Source organism: Lepisosteus oculatus, chromosome 6 (genome assembly GCF_040954835.1).
Source record: "Lepisosteus oculatus isolate fLepOcu1 chromosome 6, fLepOcu1.hap2, whole genome shotgun sequence".
In the NCBI taxonomy this organism is placed as follows: Eukaryota; Metazoa; Chordata; class Actinopteri; order Semionotiformes; family Lepisosteidae; genus Lepisosteus; species Lepisosteus oculatus.
Window position 1 is genome coordinate 45040934 of NC_090701.1, and position 21513 is coordinate 45062446.

Sequence of the window (21513 nt, forward strand, 5' to 3'; positions counted from 1 at the left end):
CAACGTCTTGCACGGCTCTAAGGGTAACAAACGGGGTGTGGGAAAAAAGGCCACACTTCCCTGACCGGGAATCGAACACGGGCCGCGGCGGTGAGAGCGCCGAATCCTAACCACTAGACCACCAGGGACACGGGGAAAAGCCCTCTCCCGTCTGTGGCGTGCCCGCAGTGCGACCGACGTCGGCTCTGAAAGCGGGGCCAGGCTCGGCAATCTTTAATTGAGACAGAGACTCATCCACCAGCGATTTTAAAACTGCAGTAACCCGTTGAAGACACGACCCCGCCTGCCGTCGTCACTTAGATCTAACCTGCAAAAGAATCACTGCTACAACAGCTTCCGCGACACAATGGTCAGCCAACTGGGGGAGGAACTGTGTTGTGAAAAACTGGAAAGACACAACAGGGAAACCCACCAGGTTCAGTGTCATACAGACTAGTGTCGCTTGACAGACAAAACTTGCAGTACAAGATTTCTAAAGATTCTTCACAATCACAGGAGTTACAGCCATCACACATCGGTGGGTTAACACTCACACACACAAAGAAAACCACATCGCCCAGCACAAAGAAGAAAACAAGACTTACACCAAGTTGAGAGCACTTTGCCGCTGGGGGAACGGAATCACGACTGTCTTCGATATTGACGCCAGGCTTTCCCTACACAAGGCCAGAACCAGACCGTGAAAAGATGGCTCCGGGATGCCCGCGCTGCTCAGGTCGAGCCCGTTATGCCAAAGCAGCCTGTGGCGGGCAATGAAAACTCAAGCAGCCAGTGTGTCTGCTTCCTGGTCTGCAAAGGCTCTCCAGGAAAATCTCTCTTGCGCTTCTGCTGAACTGCTGCTTCATCTACACAGGGGCCCCCGCCTTCTTAATCAAGGAGTCCAATGGCAGCATTAGTCGCAAGTGCTCGTCAGTTCCCACACAGTCGGGGAGGAGCCCGGGACTTGATGAGGACAACGACAGCCAGCTTGGCATTGTTTTCCTCGGCACCTATCAATTATCACAGCAGGGTGTGACGTCCCCGGGGCGTGGGGTGTGAGTGAGGGACAGGAAGCAAGCAAGAGACAGAGGAAGTCAAGAGCCACCACACCCTGTTGCTTGCCAGTAATCACACAACTATGGCCCTCAGCTGATACCCCTTTACAAGTGGGAGACCCTGCTCCGAGTCCAGCCCGAGTGCAAAAGGAGGGCAAAAGGCCCCAGCGAGATTTGAACTCGCGACCCCTGGTTTACAAGACCAGTGCTCTAACCCCTGAGCTATGGAGCCACGAGGCTCCAGGTCCTGACTCACGCGCACACAAACGTACCGAGTCAAGCAGCTGGCAACATGAGGGAGACACGGTGCCCGGCTCAGCTACACAGCGGAGAGAGCAGAGAAAGGACGCCACGGCGAAGCTGAAGTCTTGCACAGGCCCATGGAAGACACCGAAGATCACCAAGGGAATCGACAGTCGCCCCGGCTCTTGTGTGGTTCCATGGTGTAATGGTTAGCACTCTGGACTCTGAATCCAGCGATCCGAGTTCAAATCTCGGTGGAACCTTTTGTGGGTGACATTGGAATTGGTGTCTGGAATGCCAAACGGGAATTCCCGCTGAAATAAACGGGGTGGGGGGAAAAAAGCCACGCTTCCCTGACCAGGAACTGAACTTGGGCCGCAGCGGTGAGAGTGCCGAATCCTAACCACTAGACCACCAGGGACACAGGGAAAGGCCCTCTCCCATCTGTGGCGTGCCCGCAGCGCGACCGACGTCGGCTCTTAAAGAGGGGCCGAGCTCGGCAATCTTGAATTGAGACAGAGACTCATCCACCCGCGATTTTAAAACTGCAGTAACCCGTTGAAGAAACGACCCCGCCTGCCGTCGTCACTTAGATCTAACCCGTAAAAGAATCACTGCTACAACAGCTTCCGCGACGCAATGGTCAGCCACCTGGGGGAGGAACCGTGGTGTGAATGACTGGAAGGACACAACAGGGAAACCCACGAGGTTCAGTGTCATACAGACTAGTTTCGCTTGACAGAAAATGAAATCACAAGTAGCCAGTGTGTCTGTAAAGGCTCTCCAGGAAAATTTCTCACGCTTCTGCTGAACTGCTGCTTCATCTACGCAGGGGCCCCCGCCTTCTTAATCAAGGAGTCCAATGGCAGCATTTGTCGCAAGTGCTCGTCAGTTCCCACACAGTCGGGGAAGAGCCCGGGACTTGATGAGGACAACGACAGCCAGCTTGGCATTGTTTTCCTCGGCACCTATCAATTATCACAGCAGGGTATGACGTCCCCGGGGCGTGGGGTGTGAGTGAGGGACAGGAAGCAGGCAAGAGACAGAGAAAGCCAAGAGCCACCACACCCTGTTGCTTGCCAGTATTCACACAATTACGGCCCTCAGCTGATACCCCTTTACAAGCGGGAGACCCTGCTCCGCGTCCAGCCCGAGTGCAAAAGGCCCCGGCGAGATTTGAACTCGCGACCCCTGGTTTACAAGGCCAGTGCTCTAACCCCTGAACTATGGAGCCACGAGGCTCCAGACCCTGACTCACGCACACACAAACGTACCGAGTCACGCAGCTGGCTACATGTGGGAGACACGGTGCCCGGCTCAGCTACACAATGGAGAAAGCAAAGAAAGGACGCCACGGCGAAGCTGAAGTCTTGCACAGGCCCATGGACGTCGCCCCAGCTCTCGTGTGGTTCCATGGTGTAATGGTTAGCACTCTGGGCTTTGAATCCAGCGATCCGAGTTCAAGTCTCGGTGGAACCTGTTGTGGGTGACATTGAAATCAGGACCTGTGTATGGGATCGTGGGCTGCTTTCCTTGCGTGCTCTGCTGTGGGCAAAGAAACCTGCTTTTACTCATCAGCCTTTCTAGGACCTGCAAGATATCACCCACTACTGCAGACGATTGAGTGTACAGCAGACATGCGTGTATTTTATGACAGAGGTTCCTGCGTCGTCAAAATACCCGGAACACCTCCTCCGAGTTCAACGTCTTGCACGGCTCTAAGGGTAACAAACGGGGTGTGGGAAAAAAGCCCACACTTCCCTGACCGGGAATCGAACCCGGGCCGCGGCGGTGAGAGCGCCGAATCCTAACCACTAGACCACCAGGGACACAGGGAAAAGCCCTCTCCCGTCTGTGGCGTGCCCGCAGTGCGACCGACGTCGGCTCTGAAAGCGGGGCCAAGCTCGGCAATCTTTAATTGAGACAGAGACTCATCCACCAGCGATTTTAAAACTGCAGTAACCCGTTGAAGACACGACCCCGCCTGCCGTCGTCACTTAGATCTAACCCGCAAAAGAATCACTGCTACAACAGCTTCCGCGACACAATGGTCAGCCAACTGGGGGAGGAACTGTGTTGTGAAAAACTGGAAAGACACAACAGGGAAACCCACGAGGTTCAGTGTCATACAGACTAGTGTCGCTTGACAGACAAAACTTGCAGTACAAGATTTCTAAAGATTCTTCACAATCACAGGAGTTACAGCCATCACACATCGGTGGGTTAACACTCACACACACAAAGAAAACCACATCGCCCAGCACAAAGAAGAAAACAAGACTTACACCAAGTTGAGAGCACTTTGCCGCTGGGGGAACGGAATCACGACTGTCTTCGATATTGACGCCAGGCTTTCCCTACACAAGGCCAGAACCAGACCGTGAAAAGATGGCTCCGGGATGCCCGCGCTGCTCAGGTCGAGCCCGTTATGCCAAAGCAGCCTGTGGCGGGCAATGAAAACTCAAGCAGCCAGTGTGTCTGCTTCCTGGTCTGCAAAGGCTCCCCAGGAAAATCTCTCTTGCGCTTCTGCTGAACTGCTGCTTCATCTACACAGGGGCCCCCGCCTTCTTAATCAAGGAGTCCAATGGCAGCATTAGTCGCAAGTGCTCGTCAGTTCCCACACAGTCGGGGAGGAGCCCGGGACTTGATGAGGACAACGACAGCCAGCTTGGCATTGTTTTCCTCGGCACCTATCAATTATCACAGCAGGGTGTGACGTCCCCGGGGCGTGGGGTGTGAGTGAGGGACAGGAAGCAAGCAAGAGACAGAGGAAGTCAAGAGCCACCACACCCTGTTGCTTGCCAGTAATCACACAACTATGGCCCTCAGCTGATACCCCTTTACAAGTGGGAGACCCTGCTCCGAGTCCAGCCCGAGTGCAAAAGGAGGGCAAAAGGCCCCAGCGAGATTTGAACTCACGACCCCTGGTTTACAAGACCAGTGCTCTAACCCCTGAGCTATGGAGCCACGAGGCTCCAGGTCCTGACTCACGCGCACACAAACGTACCGAGTCAAGCAGCTGGCAACATGAGGGAGACACGGTGCCCGGCTCAGCTACACAGCGGAGAGAGCAGAGAAAGGACGCCACGGCGAAGCTGAAGTCTTGCACAGGCCCATGGAAGACACCGAAGATCACCAAGGGAATCGACAGTCGCCCCGGCTCTTGTGTGGTTCCATGGTGTAATGGTTAGCACTCTGGACTCTGAATCCAGCGATCCGAGTTCAAATCTCGGTGGAACCTTTTGTGGCTGACATTGGAATTGGTGTCTGGAATGCCAAACGGGAATTCCCGCTGAAATAAACGGGGTGGGGGGAAAAAAGCCACGCTTCCCTGACCAGGAACTGAACTTGGGCCGCAGCGGTGAGAGTGCCGAATCCTAACCACTAGACCACCAGGGACACAGGGAAAGGCCCTCTCCCATCTGTGGCGTGCCCGCAGCGCGACCGACGTCGGCTCTTAAAGCGGGGCCGAGCTCGGCAATCTTGAATTGAGACAGAGACTCATCCACCCGCGATTTTAAAACTGCAGTAACCCGTTGAAGACACGACCCCGCCTGCCGTCGTCACTTAGATCTAACCCGTAAAAGAATCACTGCTACAACAGCTTCTGCGACGCAATGGTCAGCCACCTGGGGGAGGAACCGTGGTGTGAATGACTGGAAGGACACAACAGGGAAACCCACGAGGTTCAGTGTCATACAGACTAGTTTCGCTTGACAGAAAATGAAATCACAAGTAGCCAGTGTGTCTGTAAAGGCTCTCCAGGAAAATTTCTCACGCTTCTGCTGAACTGCTGCTTCATCTACGCAGGGGCCCCCGCCTTCTTAATCAAGGAGTCCAATGGCAGCATTTGTCGCAAGTGCTCGTCAGTTCCCACACAGTCGGGGAAGAGCCCGGGACTTGATGAGGACAACGACAGCCAGCTTGGCATTGTTTTCCTCGGCACCTATCAATTATCACAGCAGGGTATGACGTCCCCGGGGCGTGGGGTGTGAGTGAGGGACAGGAAGCAGGCAAGAGACAGAGAAAGCCAAGAGCCACCACACCCTGTTGCTTGCCAGTATTCACACAATTACGGCCCTCAGCTGATACCCCTTTACAAGCGGGAGACCCTGCTCCGCGTCCAGCCCGAGTGCAAAAGGCCCCGGCGAGATTTGAACTCGCGACCCCTGGTTTACAAGGCCAGTGCTCTAACCCCTGAACTATGGAGCCACGAGGCTCCAGACCCTGACTCACGCACACACAAACGTACCGAGTCACGCAGCTGGCTACATGTGGGAGACACGGTGCCCGGCTCAGCTACACAATGGAGAAAGCAAAGAAAGGACGCCACGGCGAAGCTGAAGTCTTGCACAGGCCCATGGACGTCGCCCCAGCTCTCGTGTGGTTCCATGGTGTAATGGTTAGCACTCTGGGCTTTGAATCCAGCGATCCGAGTTCAAGTCTCGGTGGAACCTGTTGTGGGTGACATTGAAATCAGGACCTGTGTATGGGATCGTGGGCTGCTTTCCTTGCGTGCTCTGCTGTGGGCAAAGAAACCTGCTTTTACTCATCAGCCTTTCTAGGACCTGCAAGATATCACCCACTACTGCAGACGATTGAGTGTACAGCAGACATGCGTGTATTTTATGACAGAGGTTCCTGCGTCGTCAAAATACCCGGAACACCTCCTCCGAGTTCAACGTCTTGCACGGCTCTAAGGGTAACAAACGGGGTGTGGGAAAAAAGCCCACACTTCCCTGACCGGGAATCGAACCCGGGCCGCGGCGGTGAGAGCGCCGAATCCTAACCACTAGACCACCAGGGACACAGGGAAAAGCCCTCTCCCGTCTGTGGCGTGCCCGCAGTGCGACCGACGTCGGCTCTGAAAGCGGGGCCAAGCTCGGCAATCTTTAATTGAGACAGAGACTCATCCACCAGCGATTTTAAAACTGCAGTAACCCGTTGAAGACACGACCCCGCCTGCCGTCGTCACTTAGATCTAACCCGCAAAAGAATCACTGCTACAACAGCTTCCGCGACACAATGGTCAGCCAACTGGGGGAGGAACTGTGTTGTGAAAAACTGGAAAGACACAACAGGGAAACCCACGAGGTTCAGTGTCATACAGACTAGTGTCGCTTGACAGACAAAACTTGCAGTACAAGATTTCTAAAGATTCTTCACAATCACAGGAGTTACAGCCATCACACATCGGTGGGTTAACACTCACACACACAAAGAAAACCACATCGCCCAGCACAAAGAAGAAAACAAGACTTACACCAAGTTGAGAGCACTTTGCCGCTGGGGGAACGGAATCACGACTGTCTTCGATATTGACGCCAGGCTTTCCCTACACAAGGCCAGAACCAGACCGTGAAAAGATGGCTCCGGGATGCCCGCGCTGCTCAGGTCGAGCCCGTTATGCCAAAGCAGCCTGTGGCGGGCAATGAAAACTCAAGCAGCCAGTGTGTCTGCTTCCTGGTCTGCAAAGGCTCCCCAGGAAAATCTCTCTTGCGCTTCTGCTGAACTGCTGCTTCATCTACACAGGGGCCCCCGCCTTCTTAATCAAGGAGTCCAATGGCAGCATTAGTCGCAAGTGCTCGTCAGTTCCCACACAGTCGGGGAGGAGCCCGGGACTTGATGAGGACAACGACAGCCAGCTTGGCATTGTTTTCCTCGGCACCTATCAATTATCACAGCAGGGTGTGACGTCCCCGGGGCGTGGGGTGTGAGTGAGGGACAGGAAGCAAGCAAGAGACAGAGGAAGTCAAGAGCCACCACACCCTGTTGCTTGCCAGTAATCACACAACTATGGCCCTCAGCTGATACCCCTTTACAAGTGGGAGACCCTGCTCCGAGTCCAGCCCGAGTGCAAAAGGAGGGCAAAAGGCCCCAGCGAGATTTGAACTCACGACCCCTGGTTTACAAGACCAGTGCTCTAACCCCTGAGCTATGGAGCCACGAGGCTCCAGGTCCTGACTCACGCGCACACAAACGTACCGAGTCAAGCAGCTGGCAACATGAGGGAGACACGGTGCCCGGCTCAGCTACACAGCGGAGAGAGCAGAGAAAGGACGCCACGGCGAAGCTGAAGTCTTGCACAGGCCCATGGAAGACACCGAAGATCACCAAGGGAATCGACAGTCGCCCCGGCTCTTGTGTGGTTCCATGGTGTAATGGTTAGCACTCTGGACTCTGAATCCAGCGATCCGAGTTCAAATCTCGGTGGAACCTTTTGTGGCTGACATTGGAATTGGTGTCTGGAATGCCAAACGGGAATTCCCGCTGAAATAAACGGGGTGGGGGGAAAAAAGCCACGCTTCCCTGACCAGGAACTGAACTTGGGCCGCAGCGGTGAGAGTGCCGAATCCTAACCACTAGACCACCAGGGACACAGGGAAAGGCCCTCTCCCATCTGTGGCGTGCCCGCAGCGCGACCGACGTCGGCTCTTAAAGCGGGGCCGAGCTCGGCAATCTTGAATTGAGACAGAGACTCATCCACCCGCGATTTTAAAACTGCAGTAACCCGTTGAAGACACGACCCCGCCTGCCGTCGTCACTTAGATCTAACCCGTAAAAGAATCACTGCTACAACAGCTTCTGCGACGCAATGGTCAGCCACCTGGGGGAGGAACCGTGGTGTGAATGACTGGAAGGACACAACAGGGAAACCCACGAGGTTCAGTGTCATACAGACTAGTTTCGCTTGACAGAAAATGAAATCACAAGTAGCCAGTGTGTCTGTAAAGGCTCTCCAGGAAAATTTCTCACGCTTCTGCTGAACTGCTGCTTCATCTACGCAGGGGCCCCCGCCTTCTTAATCAAGGAGTCCAATGGCAGCATTTGTCGCAAGTGCTCGTCAGTTCCCACACAGTCGGGGAAGAGCCCGGGACTTGATGAGGACAACGACAGCCAGCTTGGCATTGTTTTCCTCGGCACCTATCAATTATCACAGCAGGGTATGACGTCCCCGGGGCGTGGGGTGTGAGTGAGGGACAGGAAGCAGGCAAGAGACAGAGAAAGCCAAGAGCCACCACACCCTGTTGCTTGCCAGTATTCACACAATTACGGCCCTCAGCTGATACCCCTTTACAAGCGGGAGACCCTGCTCCGCGTCCAGCCCCAGTGCAAAAGGCCCCGGCGAGATTTGAACTCGCGACCCCTGGTTTACAAGGCCAGTGCTCTAACCCCTGAACTATGGAGCCACGAGGCTCCAGACCCTGACTCACGCACACACAAACGTACCGAGTCACGCAGCTGGCTACATGTGGGAGACACGGTGCCCGGCTCAGCTACACAATGGAGAAAGCAAAGAAAGGACGCCACGGCGAAGCTGAAGTCTTGCACAGGCCCATGGACGTCGCCCCAGCTCTCGTGTGGTTCCATGGTGTAATGGTTAGCACTCTGGGCTTTGAATCCAGCGATCCGAGTTCAAGTCTCGGTGGAACCTGTTGTGGGTGACATTGAAATCAGGACCTGTGTATGGGATCGTGGGCTGCTTTCCTTGCGTGCTCTGCTGTGGGCAAAGAAACCTGCTTTTACTCATCAGCCTTTCTAGGACCTGCAAGATATCACCCACTACTGCAGACGATGGAGTGTACAGCAGACATGCGTGTATTTTATGACAGAGGTTCCTGCGTCGTCAAAATACCCGGAACACCTCCTCCGAGTTCAACGTCTTGCACGGCTCTAAGGGTAACAAACGGGGTGTGGGAAAAAAGGCCACACTTCCCTGAACGGGAATCGAACACGGGCCGCGGCGGTGAGAGCGCCGAATCCTAACCACTAGACCACCAGGGACACGGGGAAAAGCCCTCTCCCGTCTGTGGCGTGCCCGCAGTGCGACCGACGTCGGCTCTGAAAGCAGGGCCAGGCTCGGCAATCTTTAATTGAGACAGAGACTCATCCACCAGCGATTTTAAAACTGCAGTAACCCGTTGAAGACACGACCCCGCCTGCCGTCGTCACTTAGATCTAACCTGCAAAAGAATCACTGCTACAACAGCTTCCGCGACACAATGGTCAGCCAACTGGGGGAGGAACTGTGTTGTGAAAAACTGGAAAGACACAACAGGGAAACCCACCAGGTTCAGTGTCATACAGACTAGTGTCGCTTGACAGACAAAACTTGCAGTACAAGATTTCTAAAGATTCTTCACAATCACAGGAGTTACAGCCATCACACATCGGTGGGTTAACACTCACACACACAAAGAAAACCACATCGCCCAGCACAAAGAAGAAAACAAGACTTACACCAAGTTGAGAGCACTTTGCCGCTGGGGGAACGGAATCACGACTGTCTTCGATATTGACGCCAGGCTTTCCCTACACAAGGCCAGAACCAGACCGTGAAAAGATGGCTCCGGGATGCCCGCGCTGCTCAGGTCGAGCCCGTTATGCCAAAGCAGCCTGTGGCGGGCAATGAAAACTCAAGCAGCCAGTGTGTCTGCTTCCTGGTCTGCAAAGGCTCTCCAGGAAAATCTCTCTTGCGCTTCTGCTGAACTGCTGCTTCATCTACACAGGGGCCCCCGCCTTCTTAATCAAGGAGTCCAATGGCAGCATTAGTCGCAAGTGCTCGTCAGTTCCCACACAGTCGGGGAGGAGCCCGGGACTTGATGAGGACAACGACAGCCAGCTTGGCATTGTTTTCCTCGGCACCTATCAATTATCACAGCAGGGTGTGACGTCCCCGGGGCGTGGGGTGTGAGTGAGGGACAGGAAGCAAGCAAGAGACAGAGGAAGTCAAGAGCCACCACACCCTGTTGCTTGCCAGTAATCACACAACTATGGCCCTCAGCTGATACCCCTTTACAAGTGGGAGACCCTGCTCCGAGTCCAGCCCGAGTGCAAAAGGAGGGCAAAAGGCCCCAGCGAGATTTGAACTCGCGACCCCTGGTTTACAAGACCAGTGCTCTAACCCCTGAGCTATGGAGCCACGAGGCTCCAGGTCCTGACTCACGCGCACACAAACGTACCGAGTCAAGCAGCTGGCAACATGAGGGAGACACGGTGCCCGGCTCAGCTACACAGCGGAGAGAGCAGAGAAAGGACGCCACGGCGAAGCTGAAGTCTTGCACAGGCCCATGGAAGACACCGAAGATCACCAAGGGAATCGACAGTCGCCCCGGCTCTTGTGTGGTTCCATGGTGTAATGGTTAGCACTCTGGACTCTGAATCCAGCGATCTGAGTTCAAATCTCGGTGGAACCTTTTGTGGGTGACATTGGAATTGGTGTCTGGAATGCCAAACGGGAATTCCCGCTGAAATAAACGGGGTGGGGGGAAAAAAGCCACGCTTCCCTGACCAGGAACTGAACTTGGGCCGCAGCGGTGAGAGTGCCGAATCCTAACCACTAGACCACCAGGGACACAGGGAAAGGCCCTCTCCCATCTGTGGCGTGCCCGCAGCGCGACCGACGTCGGCTCTTAAAGCGGGGCCGAGCTCGGCAATCTTGAATTGAGACAGAGACTCATCCACCCGCGATTTTAAAACTGCAGTAACCCGTTGAAGAAACGACCCCGCCTGCCGTCGTCACTTAGATCTAACCCGTAAAAGAATCACTGCTACAACAGCTTCCGCGACGCAATGGTCAGCCACCTGGGGGAGGAACCGTGGTGTGAATGACTGGAAGGACACAACAGGGAAACCCACGAGGTTCAGTGTCATACAGACTAGTTTCGCTTGACAGAAAATGAAATCACAAGTAGCCAGTGTGTCTGTAAAGGCTCTCCAGGAAAATTTCTCACGCTTCTGCTGAACTGCTGCTTCATCTACGCAGGGGCCCCCGCCTTCTTAATCAAGGAGTCCAATGGCAGCATTTGTCGCAAGTGCTCGTCAGTTCCCACACAGTCGGGGAAGAGCCCGGGACTTGATGAGGACAACGACAGCCAGCTTGGCATTGTTTTCCTCGGCACCTATCAATTATCACAGCAGGGTATGACGTCCCCGGGGCGTGGGGTGTGAGTGAGGGACAGGAAGCAGGCAAGAGACAGAGAAAGCCAAGAGCCACCACACCCTGTTGCTTGCCAGTATTCACACAATTACGGCCCTCAGCTGATACCCCTTTACAAGCGGGAGACCCTGCTCCGCGTCCAGCCCGAGTGCAAAAGGCCCCGGCGAGATTTGAACTCGCGACCCCTGGTTTACAAGGCCAGTGCTCTAACCCCTGAACTATGGAGCCACGAGGCTCCAGACCCTGACTCACGCACACACAAACGTACCGAGTCACGCAGCTGGCTACATGTGGGAGACACGGTGCCCGGCTCAGCTACACAATGGAGAAAGCAAAGAAAGGACGCCACGGCGAAGCTGAAGTCTTGCACAGGCCCATGGACGTCGCCCCAGCTCTCGTGTGGTTCCATGGTGTAATGGTTAGCACTCTGGGCTTTGAATCCAGCGATCCGAGTTCAAGTCTCGGTGGAACCTGTTGTGGGTGACATTGAAATCAGGACCTGTGTATGGGATCGTGGGCTGCTTTCCTTGCGTGCTCTGCTGTGGGCAAAGAAACCTGCTTTTACTCATCAGCCTTTCTAGGACCTGCAAGATATCACCCACTACTGCAGACGATTGAGTGTACAGCAGACATGCGTGTATTTTATGACAGAGGTTCCTGCGTCGTCAAAATACCCGGAACACCTCCTCCGAGTTCAACGTCTTGCACGGCTCTAAGGGTAACAAACGGGGTGTGGGAAAAAAGCCCACACTTCCCTGACCGGGAATCGAACCCGGGCCGCGGCGGTGAGAGCGCCGAATCCTAACCACTAGACCACCAGGGACACAGGGAAAAGCCCTCTCCCGTCTGTGGCGTGCCCGCAGTGCGACCGACGTCGGCTCTGAAAGCGGGGCCAAGCTCGGCAATCTTTAATTGAGACAGAGACTCATCCACCAGCGATTTTAAAACTGCAGTAACCCGTTGAAGACACGACCCCGCCTGCCGTCGTCACTTAGATCTAACCCGCAAAAGAATCACTGCTACAACAGCTTCCGCGACACAATGGTCAGCCAACTGGGGGAGGAACTGTGTTGTGAAAAACTGGAAAGACACAACAGGGAAACCCACGAGGTTCAGTGTCATACAGACTAGTGTCGCTTGACAGACAAAACTTGCAGTACAAGATTTCTAAAGATTCTTCACAATCACAGGAGTTACAGCCATCACACATCGGTGGGTTAACACTCACACACACAAAGAAAACCACATCGCCCAGCACAAAGAAGAAAACAAGACTTACACCAAGTTGAGAGCACTTTGCCGCTGGGGGAACGGAATCACGACTGTCTTCGATATTGACGCCAGGCTTTCCCTACACAAGGCCAGAACCAGACCGTGAAAAGATGGCTCCGGGATGCCCGCGCTGCTCAGGTCGAGCCCGTTATGCCAAAGCAGCCTGTGGCGGGCAATGAAAACTCAAGCAGCCAGTGTGTCTGCTTCCTGGTCTGCAAAGGCTCCCCAGGAAAATCTCTCTTGCGCTTCTGCTGAACTGCTGCTTCATCTACACAGGGGCCCCCGCCTTCTTAATCAAGGAGTCCAATGGCAGCATTAGTCGCAAGTGCTCGTCAGTTCCCACACAGTCGGGGAGGAGCCCGGGACTTGATGAGGACAACGACAGCCAGCTTGGCATTGTTTTCCTCGGCACCTATCAATTATCACAGCAGGGTGTGACGTCCCCGGGGCGTGGGGTGTGAGTGAGGGACAGGAAGCAAGCAAGAGACAGAGGAAGTCAAGAGCCACCACACCCTGTTGCTTGCCAGTAATCACACAACTATGGCCCTCAGCTGATACCCCTTTACAAGTGGGAGACCCTGCTCCGAGTCCAGCCCGAGTGCAAAAGGAGGGCAAAAGGCCCCAGCGAGATTTGAACTCACGACCCCTGGTTTACAAGACCAGTGCTCTAACCCCTGAGCTATGGAGCCACGAGGCTCCAGGTCCTGACTCACGCGCACACAAACGTACCGAGTCAAGCAGCTGGCAACATGAGGGAGACACGGTGCCCGGCTCAGCTACACAGCGGAGAGAGCAGAGAAAGGACGCCACGGCGAAGCTGAAGTCTTGCACAGGCCCATGGAAGACACCGAAGATCACCAAGGGAATCGACAGTCGCCCCGGCTCTTGTGTGGTTCCATGGTGTAATGGTTAGCACTCTGGACTCTGAATCCAGCGATCCGAGTTCAAATCTCGGTGGAACCTTTTGTGGGTGACATTGGAATTGGTGTCTGGAATGCCAAACGGGAATTCCCGCTGAAATAAACGGGGTGGGGGGAAAAAAGCCACGCTTCCCTGACCAGGAACTGAACTTGGGCCGCAGCGGTGAGAGTGCCGAATCCTAACCACTAGACCACCAGGGACACAGGGAAAGGCCCTCTCCCATCTGTGGCGTGCCCGCAGCGCGACCGACGTCGGCTCTTAAAGCGGGGCCGAGCTCGGCAATCTTGAATTGAGACAGAGACTCATCCACCCGCGATTTTAAAACTGCAGTAACCCGTTGAAGAAACGACCCCGCCTGCCGTCGTCACTTAGATCTAACCCGTAAAAGAATCACTGCTACAACAGCTTCCGCGACGCAATGGTCAGCCACCTGGGGGAGGAACCGTGGTGTGAATGACTGGAAGGACACAACAGGGAAACCCACGAGGTTCAGTGTCATACAGACTAGTTTCGCTTGACAGAAAATGAAATCACAAGTAGCCAGTGTGTCTGTAAAGGCTCTCCAGGAAAATTTCTCACGCTTCTGCTGAACTGCTGCTTCATCTACGCAGGGGCCCCCGCCTTCTTAATCAAGGAGTCCAATGGCAGCATTTGTCGCAAGTGCTCGTCAGTTCCCACACAGTCGGGGAAGAGCCCGGGACTTGATGAGGACAACGACAGCCAGCTTGGCATTGTTTTCCTCGGCACCTATCAATTATCACAGCAGGGTATGACGTCCCCGGGGCGTGGGGTGTGAGTGAGGGACAGGAAGCAGGCAAGAGACAGAGAAAGCCAAGAGCCACCACACCCTGTTGCTTGCCAGTATTCACACAATTACGGCCCTCAGCTGATACCCCTTTACAAGCGGGAGACCCTGCTCCGCGTCCAGCCCGAGTGCAAAAGGCCCCGGCGAGATTTGAACTCGCGACCCCTGGTTTACAAGGCCAGTGCTCTAACCCCTGAACTATGGAGCCACGAGGCTCCAGACCCTGACTCACGCACACACAAACGTACCGAGTCACGCAGCTGGCTACATGTGGGAGACACGGTGCCCGGCTCAGCTACACAATGGAGAAAGCAAAGAAAGGACGCCACGGCGAAGCTGAAGTCTTGCACAGGCCCATGGACGTCGCCCCAGCTCTCGTGTGGTTCCATGGTGTAATGGTTAGCACTCTGGGCTTTGAATCCAGCGATCCGAGTTCAAGTCTCGGTGGAACCTGTTGTGGGTGACATTGAAATCAGGACCTGTGTATGGGATCGTGGGCTGCTTTCCTTGCGTGCTCTGCTGTGGGCAAAGAAACCTGCTTTTACTCATCAGCCTTTCTAGGACCTGCAAGATATCACCCACTACTGCAGACGATTGAGTGTACAGCAGACATGCGTGTATTTTATGACAGAGGTTCCTGCGTCGTCAAAATACCCGGAACACCTCCTCCGAGTTCAACGTCTTGCACGGCTCTAAGGGTAACAAACGGGGTGTGGGAAAAAAGCCCACACTTCCCTGACCGGGAATCGAACCCGGGCCGCGGCGGTGAGAGCGCCGAATCCTAACCACTAGACCACCAGGGACACAGGGAAAAGCCCTCTCCCGTCTGTGGCGTGCCCGCAGTGCGACCGACGTCGGCTCTGAAAGCGGGGCCAAGCTCGGCAATCTTTAATTGAGACAGAGACTCATCCACCAGCGATTTTAAAACTGCAGTAACCCGTTGAAGACACGACCCCGCCTGCCGTCGTCACTTAGATCTAACCCGCAAAAGAATCACTGCTACAACAGCTTCCGCGACACAATGGTCAGCCAACTGGGGGAGGAACTGTGTTGTGAAAAACTGGAAAGACACAACAGGGAAACCCACGAGGTTCAGTGTCATACAGACTAGTGTCGCTTGACAGACAAAACTTGCAGTACAAGATTTCTAAAGATTCTTCACAATCACAGGAGTTACAGCCATCACACATCGGTGGGTTAACACTCACACACACAAAGAAAACCACATCGCCCAGCACAAAGAAGAAAACAAGACTTACACCAAGTTGAGAGCACTTTGCCGCTGGGGGAACGGAATCACGACTGTCTTCGATATTGACGCCAGGCTTTCCCTACACAAGGCCAGAACCAGACCGTGAAAAGATGGCTCCGGGATGCCCGCGCTGCTCAGGTCGAGCCCGTTATGCCAAAGCAGCCTGTGGCGGGCAATGAAAACTCAAGCAGCCAGTGTGTCTGCTTCCTGGTCTGCAAAGGCTCTCCAGGAAAATCTCTCTTGCGCTTCTGCTGAACTGCTGCTTCATCTACACAGGGGCCCCCGCCTTCTTAATCAAGGAGTCCAATGGCAGCATTAGTCGCAAGTGCTCGTCAGTTCCCACACAGTCGGGGAGGAGCCCGGGACTTGATGAGGACAACGACAGCCAGCTTGGCATTGTTTTCCTCGGCACCTATCAATTATCACAGCAGGGTGTGACGTCCCCGGGGCGTGGGGTGTGAGTGAGGGACAGGAAGCAAGCAAGAGACAGAGGAAGTCAAGAGCCACCACACCCTGTTGCTTGCCAGTAATCACACAACTATGGCCCTCAGCTGATACCCCTTTACAAGTGGGAGACCCTGCTCCGAGTCCAGCCCGAGTGCAAAAGGAGGGCAAAAGGCCCCAGCGAGATTTGAACTCACGACCCCTGGTTTACAAGACCAGTGCTCTAACCCCTGAGCTATGGAGCCACGAGGCTCCAGGGCCTGACTCACGCGCACACAAACGTACCGAGTCAAGCAGCTGGCAACATGAGGGAGACACGGTGCCCGGCTCAGCTACACAGCGGAGAGAGCAGAGAAAGGACGCCACGGCGAAGCTGAAGTCTTGCACAGGCCCATGGAAGACACCGAAGATCACCAAGGGAATCGACAGTCGCCCCGGCTCTTGTGTGGTTCCATGGTGTAATGGTTAGCACTCTGGACTCTGAATCCAGCGATCCGAGTTCAAATCTCGGTGGAACCTTTTGTGGGTGACATTGGAATTGGTGTCTGGAATGCCAAACGGGAATTCCCGCTGAAATAAACGGGGTGGGGGGAAAAAAGCCACGCTTCCCTGACCAGGAACTGAACTTGGGCCGCAGCGGTGAGAGCGCCGAATCCTAACCACTAGACCACCAGGGACACAGGGAAAGGCCCTCTCCCATCTGTGGCGTGCCCGCAGCGCGACCGACGTCGGCTCTTAAAGCGGGGCCGAGCTCGGCAATCTTGAATTGAGACAGAGACTCATCCACCCGCGATTTTAAAACTGCAGTAACCCGTTGAAGACACGACCCCGCCTGCCGTCGTCACTTAGATCTAACCCGTAAAAGAATCACTGCTACAACAGCTTCTGCGACGCAATGGTCAGCCACCTGGGGGAGGAACCGTGGTGTGAATGACTGGAAGGACACAACAGGGAAACCCACGAGGTTCAGTGTCATACAGACTAGTTTCGCTTGACAGAAAATGAAATCACAAGTAGCCAGTGTGTCTGTAAAGGCTCTCCAGGAAAATTTCTCACGCTTCTGCTGAACTGCTGCTTCATCTACGCAGGGGCCCCCGCCTTCTTAATCAAGGAGTCCAATGGCAGCATTTGTCGCAAGTGCTCGTCAGTTCCCACACAGTCGGGGAAGAGCCCGGGACTTGATGAGGACAACGACAGCCAGCTTGGCATTGTTTTCCTCGGCACCTATCAATTATCACAGCAGGGTATGACGTCCCCGGGGCGTGGGGTGTGAGTGAGGGACAGGAAGCAGGCAAGAGACAGAGAAAGCCAAGAGCCACCACACCCTGTTGCTTGCCAGTATTCACACAATTACGGCCCTCAGCTGATACCCCTTTACAAGCGGGAGACCCTGCTCCGCGTCCAGCCCGAGTGCAAAAGGCCCCGGCGAGATTTGAACTCGCGACCCCTGGTTTACAAGGCCAGTGCTCTAACCCCTGAACTATGGAGCCACGAGGCTCCAGACCCTGACTCACGCACACACAAACGTACCGAGTCACGCAGCTGGCTACATGTGGGAGACACGGTGCCCGGCTCAGCTACACAATGGAGAAAGCAAAGAAAGGACGCCACGGCGAAGCTGAAGTCTTGCACAGGCCCATGGACGTCGCCCCAGCTCTCGTGTGGTTCCATGGTGTAATGGTTAGCACTCTGGGCTTTGAATCCAGCGATCCGAGATCAAGTCTCGGTGGAACCTGTTGTGGGTGACATTGAAATCAGGACCTGTGTATGGGATCGTGGGCTGCTTTCCTTGCGTGCTCTGCTGTGGGCAAAGAAACCTGCTTTTACTCATCAGCCTTTCTAGGACCTGCAAGATATCACCCACTACTGCAGACGATGGAGTGTACAGCAGACATGCGTGTATTTTATGACAGAGGTTCCTGCGTCGTCAAAATACCCGGAACACCTCCTCCGAGTTCAACGTCTTGCACGGCTCTAAGGGTAACAAACGGGGTGTGGGAAAAAAGGCCACACTTCCCTGACCGGGAATCGAACACGGGCCGCGGCGGTGAGAGCGCCGAATCCTAACCACTAGACCACCAGGGACACGGGGAAAAGCCCTCTCCCGTCTGTGGCGTGCCCGCAGTGCGACCGACGTCGGCTCTGAAAGCGGGGCCAGGCTCGGCAATCTTTAATTGAGACAGAGACTCATCCACCAGCGATTTTAAAACTGCAGTAACCCGTTGAAGACACGACCCCGCCTGCCGTCGTCACTTAGATCTAACCTGCAAAAGAATCACTGCTACAACAGCTTCCGCGACACAATGGTCAGCCAACTGGGGGAGGAACTGTGTTGTGAAAAACTGGAAAGACACAACAGGGAAACCCACCAGGTTCAGTGTCATACAGACTAGTGTCGCTTGACAGACAAAACTTGCAGTACAAGATTTCTAAAGATTCTTCACAATCACAGGAGTTACAGCCATCACACATCGGTGGGTTAACACTCACACACACAAAGAAAACCACATCGCCCAGCACAAAGAAGAAAACAAGACTTACACCAAGTTGAGAGCACTTTGCCGCTGGGGGAACGGAATCACGACTGTCTTCGATATTGACGCCAGGCTTTCCCTACACAAGGCCAGAACCAGACCGTGAAAAGATGGCTCCGGGATGCCCGCGCTGCTCAGGTCGAGCCCGTTATGCCAAAGCAGCCTGTGGCGGGCAATGAAAACTCAAGCAGCCAGTGTGTCTGCTTCCTGGTCTGCAAAGGCTCCCCAGGAAAATCTCTCTTGCGCTTCTGCTGAACTGCTGCTTCATCTACACAGGGGCCCCCGCCTTCTTAATCAAGGAGTCCAATGGCAGCATTAGTCGCAAGTGCTCGTCAGTTCCCACACAGTCGGGGAGGAGCCCGGGACTTGATGAGGACAACGACAGCCAGCTTGGCATTGTTTTCCTCGGCACCTATCAATTATCACAGCAGGGTGTGACGTCCCCGGGGCGTGGGGTGTGAGTGAGGGACAGGAAGCAAGCAAGAGACAGAGGAAGTCAAGAGCCACCACACCCTGTTGCTTGCCAGTAATCACACAACTATGGCCCTCAGCTGATACCCCTTTACAAGTGGGAGACCCTGCTCCGAGTCCAGCCCGAGTGCAAAAGGAGGGCAAAAGGCCCCAGCGAGATTTGAACTCACGACCCCTGGTTTACAAGACCAGTGCTCTAACCCCTGAGCTATGGAGCCACGAGGCTCCAGGTCCTGACTCACGCGCACACAAACGTACCGAGTCAAGCAGCTGGCAACATGAGGGAGACACGGTGCCCGGCTCAGCTACACAGCGGAGAGAGCAGAGAAAGGACGCCACGGCGAAGCTGAAGTCTTGCACAGGCCCATGGAAGACACCGAAGATCACCAAGGGAATCGACAGTCGCCCCGGCTCTTGTGTGGTTCCATGGTGTAATGGTTAGCACTCTGGACTCTGAATCCAGCGATCCGAGTTCAAATCTCGGTGGAACCTTTTGTGGCTGACATTGGAATTGGTGTCTGGAATGCCAAACGGGAATTCCCGCTGAAATAAACGGGGTGGGGGGAAAAAAGCCACGCTTCCCTGACCAGGAACTGAACTTGGGCCGCAGCGGTGAGAGTGCCGAATCCTAACCACTAGACCACCAGGGACACAGGGAAAGGCCCTCTCCCATCTGTGGCGTGCCCGCAGCGCGACCGACGTCGGCTCTTAAAGCGGGGCCGAGCTCGGCAATCTTGAATTGAGACAGAGACTCATCCACCCGCGATTTTAAAACTGCAGTAACCCGTTGAAGACACGACCCCGCCTGCCGTCGTCACTTAGATCTAACCCGTAAAAGAATCACTGCTACAACAGCTTCTGCGACGCAATGGTCAGCCACCTGGGGGAGGAACCGTGGTGTGAATGACTGGAAGGACACAACAGGGAAACCCACGAGGTTCAGTGTCATACAGACTAGTTTCGCTTGACAGAAAATGAAATCACAAGTAGCCAGTGTGTCTGTAAAGGCTCTCCAGGAAAATTTCTCACGCTTCTGCTGAACTGCTGCTTCATCTACGCAGGGGCCCCCGCCTTCTTAATCAAGGAGTCCAATGGCAGCATTTGTCGCAAGTGCTCGTCAGTTCCCACACAGTCGGGGAAGAGCCCGGGACTTGATGAGGACAACGACAGCCAGCTTGGCATTGTTTTCCTCGGCACCTATCAATTATCACAGCAGGGTATGACGTCCCCGGGGCGTGGGGTGTGAGTGAGGGACAGGAAGCAGGCAAGAGACAGAGAAAGCCAAGAGCCACCACACCCTGTTGCTTGCCAGTATTCACACAATTACGGCCCTCAGCTGATACCCCTTTACAAGCGGGAGACCCTGCTCCGCGTCCAGCCCCAGTGCAAAAGGCCCCGGCGAGATTTGAACTCGCGACCCCTGGTTTACAAGGCCAGTGCTCTAACCCCTGAACTATGGAGCCACGAGGCTCCAGACCCTGACTCACGCACACACAAACGTACCGAGTCACGCAGCTGGCTACATGTGGGAGACACGGTGCCCGGCTCAGCTACACAATGGAGAAAGCAAAGAAAGGACGCCACGGCGAAGCTGAAGTCTTGCACAGGCCCATGGACGTCGCCCCAGCTCTCGTGTGGTTCCATGGTGTAATGGTTAGCACTCTGGGCTTTGAATCCAGCGATCCGAGTTCAAGTCTCGGTGGAACCTGTTGTGGGTGACATTGAAATCAGGACCTGTGTATGGGATCGTGGGCTGCTTTCCTTGCGTGCTCTGCTGTGGGCAAAGAAACCTGCTTTTACTCATCAGCCTTTCTAGGACCTGCAAGATATCACCCACTACTGCAGACGATGGAGTGTACAGCAGACATGCGTGTATTTTATGACAGAGGTTCCTGCGTCGTCAAAATACCCGGAACACCTCCTCCGAGTTCAACGTCTTGCACGGCTCTAAGGGTAACAAACGGGGTGTGGGAAAAAAGGCCACACTTCCCTGAACGGGAATCGAACACGGGCCGCGGCGGTGAGAGCGCCGAATCCTAACCACTAGACCACCAGGGACACGGGGAAAAGCCCTCTCCCGTCTGTGGCGTGCCCGCAGTGCGACCGACGTCGGCTCTGAAAGCAGGGCCAGGCTCGGCAATCTTTAATTGAGACAGAGACTCATCCACCAGCGATTTTAAAACTGCAGTAACCCGTTGAAGACACGACCCCGCCTGCCGTCGTCACTTAGATCTAACCTGCAAAAGAATCACTGCTACAACAGCTTCCGCGACACAATGGTCAGCCAACTGGGGGAGGAACTGTGTTGTGAAAAACTGGAAAGACACAACAGGGAAACCCACCAGGTTCAGTGTCATACAGACTAGTGTCGCTTGACAGACAAAACTTGCAGTACAAGATTTCTAAAGATTCTTCACAATCACAGGAGTTACAGCCATCACACATCGGTGGGTTAACACTCACACACACAAAGAAAACCACATCGCCCAGCACAAAGAAGAAAACAAGACTTACACCAAGTTGAGAGCACTTTGCCGCTGGGGGAACGGAATCACGACTGTCTTCGATATTGACGCCAGGCTTTCCCTACACAAGGC

General features: G+C 54.7%; 36 non-coding genes across 36 annotated transcripts; 14 read left to right on the top strand and 22 right to left on the bottom strand.

Annotated features, from left to right (window-relative positions):
- Positions 1 to 56: 56 nt before the first annotated feature.
- trnae-cuc (transfer RNA glutamic acid (anticodon CUC)) lies at positions 57 to 128 on the bottom strand. The gene has a single exon. It is a non-coding gene; the product is annotated as a tRNA-Glu (tRNA).
- Positions 129 to 1193: 1065 nt separating this feature from the next.
- trnat-ugu (transfer RNA threonine (anticodon UGU)) lies at positions 1194 to 1266 on the bottom strand. Its single transcript has one exon. It is a non-coding gene; the product is annotated as a tRNA-Thr (tRNA).
- A 202-nt stretch (positions 1267 to 1468) lies between these two features.
- On the top strand, positions 1469 to 1540 carry trnaq-cug (transfer RNA glutamine (anticodon CUG)). Its single transcript has one exon. It is a non-coding gene; the product is annotated as a tRNA-Gln (tRNA).
- An 898-nt stretch (positions 1541 to 2438) lies between these two features.
- Positions 2439 to 2511, bottom strand: trnat-ugu (transfer RNA threonine (anticodon UGU)). Its single transcript has one exon. It is a non-coding gene; the product is annotated as a tRNA-Thr (tRNA).
- Positions 2512 to 2684: 173 nt separating this feature from the next.
- On the top strand, positions 2685 to 2756 carry trnaq-uug (transfer RNA glutamine (anticodon UUG)). Its single transcript has one exon. It is a non-coding gene; the product is annotated as a tRNA-Gln (tRNA).
- Positions 2757 to 3034: 278 nt separating this feature from the next.
- On the bottom strand, positions 3035 to 3106 carry trnae-cuc (transfer RNA glutamic acid (anticodon CUC)). Its single transcript has one exon. It is a non-coding gene; the product is annotated as a tRNA-Glu (tRNA).
- Positions 3107 to 4171: 1065 nt separating this feature from the next.
- trnat-ugu (transfer RNA threonine (anticodon UGU)) lies at positions 4172 to 4244 on the bottom strand. The gene has a single exon. It is a non-coding gene; the product is annotated as a tRNA-Thr (tRNA).
- Positions 4245 to 4446: 202 nt separating this feature from the next.
- trnaq-cug (transfer RNA glutamine (anticodon CUG)) lies at positions 4447 to 4518 on the top strand. Its single transcript has one exon. It is a non-coding gene; the product is annotated as a tRNA-Gln (tRNA).
- Positions 4519 to 5416: 898 nt separating this feature from the next.
- Positions 5417 to 5489, bottom strand: trnat-ugu (transfer RNA threonine (anticodon UGU)). The gene has a single exon. It is a non-coding gene; the product is annotated as a tRNA-Thr (tRNA).
- A 173-nt stretch (positions 5490 to 5662) lies between these two features.
- trnaq-uug (transfer RNA glutamine (anticodon UUG)) lies at positions 5663 to 5734 on the top strand. Its single transcript has one exon. It is a non-coding gene; the product is annotated as a tRNA-Gln (tRNA).
- A 278-nt stretch (positions 5735 to 6012) lies between these two features.
- On the bottom strand, positions 6013 to 6084 carry trnae-cuc (transfer RNA glutamic acid (anticodon CUC)). Its single transcript has one exon. It is a non-coding gene; the product is annotated as a tRNA-Glu (tRNA).
- A 1065-nt stretch (positions 6085 to 7149) lies between these two features.
- trnat-ugu (transfer RNA threonine (anticodon UGU)) lies at positions 7150 to 7222 on the bottom strand. Its single transcript has one exon. It is a non-coding gene; the product is annotated as a tRNA-Thr (tRNA).
- Positions 7223 to 7424: 202 nt separating this feature from the next.
- On the top strand, positions 7425 to 7496 carry trnaq-cug (transfer RNA glutamine (anticodon CUG)). The gene has a single exon. It is a non-coding gene; the product is annotated as a tRNA-Gln (tRNA).
- An 898-nt stretch (positions 7497 to 8394) lies between these two features.
- trnat-ugu (transfer RNA threonine (anticodon UGU)) lies at positions 8395 to 8467 on the bottom strand. The gene has a single exon. It is a non-coding gene; the product is annotated as a tRNA-Thr (tRNA).
- Positions 8468 to 8640: 173 nt separating this feature from the next.
- On the top strand, positions 8641 to 8712 carry trnaq-uug (transfer RNA glutamine (anticodon UUG)). Its single transcript has one exon. It is a non-coding gene; the product is annotated as a tRNA-Gln (tRNA).
- Positions 8713 to 8990: 278 nt separating this feature from the next.
- Positions 8991 to 9062, bottom strand: trnae-cuc (transfer RNA glutamic acid (anticodon CUC)). The gene has a single exon. It is a non-coding gene; the product is annotated as a tRNA-Glu (tRNA).
- Positions 9063 to 10127: 1065 nt separating this feature from the next.
- On the bottom strand, positions 10128 to 10200 carry trnat-ugu (transfer RNA threonine (anticodon UGU)). The gene has a single exon. It is a non-coding gene; the product is annotated as a tRNA-Thr (tRNA).
- A 202-nt stretch (positions 10201 to 10402) lies between these two features.
- trnaq-cug (transfer RNA glutamine (anticodon CUG)) lies at positions 10403 to 10474 on the top strand. The gene has a single exon. It is a non-coding gene; the product is annotated as a tRNA-Gln (tRNA).
- Positions 10475 to 11372: 898 nt separating this feature from the next.
- On the bottom strand, positions 11373 to 11445 carry trnat-ugu (transfer RNA threonine (anticodon UGU)). Its single transcript has one exon. It is a non-coding gene; the product is annotated as a tRNA-Thr (tRNA).
- A 173-nt stretch (positions 11446 to 11618) lies between these two features.
- trnaq-uug (transfer RNA glutamine (anticodon UUG)) lies at positions 11619 to 11690 on the top strand. The gene has a single exon. It is a non-coding gene; the product is annotated as a tRNA-Gln (tRNA).
- Positions 11691 to 11968: 278 nt separating this feature from the next.
- Positions 11969 to 12040, bottom strand: trnae-cuc (transfer RNA glutamic acid (anticodon CUC)). Its single transcript has one exon. It is a non-coding gene; the product is annotated as a tRNA-Glu (tRNA).
- Positions 12041 to 13105: 1065 nt separating this feature from the next.
- trnat-ugu (transfer RNA threonine (anticodon UGU)) lies at positions 13106 to 13178 on the bottom strand. Its single transcript has one exon. It is a non-coding gene; the product is annotated as a tRNA-Thr (tRNA).
- Positions 13179 to 13380: 202 nt separating this feature from the next.
- trnaq-cug (transfer RNA glutamine (anticodon CUG)) lies at positions 13381 to 13452 on the top strand. The gene has a single exon. It is a non-coding gene; the product is annotated as a tRNA-Gln (tRNA).
- An 898-nt stretch (positions 13453 to 14350) lies between these two features.
- trnat-ugu (transfer RNA threonine (anticodon UGU)) lies at positions 14351 to 14423 on the bottom strand. The gene has a single exon. It is a non-coding gene; the product is annotated as a tRNA-Thr (tRNA).
- A 173-nt stretch (positions 14424 to 14596) lies between these two features.
- On the top strand, positions 14597 to 14668 carry trnaq-uug (transfer RNA glutamine (anticodon UUG)). Its single transcript has one exon. It is a non-coding gene; the product is annotated as a tRNA-Gln (tRNA).
- A 278-nt stretch (positions 14669 to 14946) lies between these two features.
- trnae-cuc (transfer RNA glutamic acid (anticodon CUC)) lies at positions 14947 to 15018 on the bottom strand. The gene has a single exon. It is a non-coding gene; the product is annotated as a tRNA-Glu (tRNA).
- Positions 15019 to 16083: 1065 nt separating this feature from the next.
- On the bottom strand, positions 16084 to 16156 carry trnat-ugu (transfer RNA threonine (anticodon UGU)). The gene has a single exon. It is a non-coding gene; the product is annotated as a tRNA-Thr (tRNA).
- Positions 16157 to 16358: 202 nt separating this feature from the next.
- Positions 16359 to 16430, top strand: trnaq-cug (transfer RNA glutamine (anticodon CUG)). The gene has a single exon. It is a non-coding gene; the product is annotated as a tRNA-Gln (tRNA).
- An 898-nt stretch (positions 16431 to 17328) lies between these two features.
- trnat-ugu (transfer RNA threonine (anticodon UGU)) lies at positions 17329 to 17401 on the bottom strand. Its single transcript has one exon. It is a non-coding gene; the product is annotated as a tRNA-Thr (tRNA).
- Positions 17402 to 17574: 173 nt separating this feature from the next.
- Positions 17575 to 17646, top strand: trnaq-uug (transfer RNA glutamine (anticodon UUG)). The gene has a single exon. It is a non-coding gene; the product is annotated as a tRNA-Gln (tRNA).
- Positions 17647 to 17924: 278 nt separating this feature from the next.
- Positions 17925 to 17996, bottom strand: trnae-cuc (transfer RNA glutamic acid (anticodon CUC)). Its single transcript has one exon. It is a non-coding gene; the product is annotated as a tRNA-Glu (tRNA).
- Positions 17997 to 19061: 1065 nt separating this feature from the next.
- Positions 19062 to 19134, bottom strand: trnat-ugu (transfer RNA threonine (anticodon UGU)). Its single transcript has one exon. It is a non-coding gene; the product is annotated as a tRNA-Thr (tRNA).
- A 202-nt stretch (positions 19135 to 19336) lies between these two features.
- Positions 19337 to 19408, top strand: trnaq-cug (transfer RNA glutamine (anticodon CUG)). Its single transcript has one exon. It is a non-coding gene; the product is annotated as a tRNA-Gln (tRNA).
- An 898-nt stretch (positions 19409 to 20306) lies between these two features.
- trnat-ugu (transfer RNA threonine (anticodon UGU)) lies at positions 20307 to 20379 on the bottom strand. Its single transcript has one exon. It is a non-coding gene; the product is annotated as a tRNA-Thr (tRNA).
- Positions 20380 to 20552: 173 nt separating this feature from the next.
- On the top strand, positions 20553 to 20624 carry trnaq-uug (transfer RNA glutamine (anticodon UUG)). Its single transcript has one exon. It is a non-coding gene; the product is annotated as a tRNA-Gln (tRNA).
- Positions 20625 to 20902: 278 nt separating this feature from the next.
- Positions 20903 to 20974, bottom strand: trnae-cuc (transfer RNA glutamic acid (anticodon CUC)). Its single transcript has one exon. It is a non-coding gene; the product is annotated as a tRNA-Glu (tRNA).
- Positions 20975 to 21513: the final 539 nt, after the last annotated feature.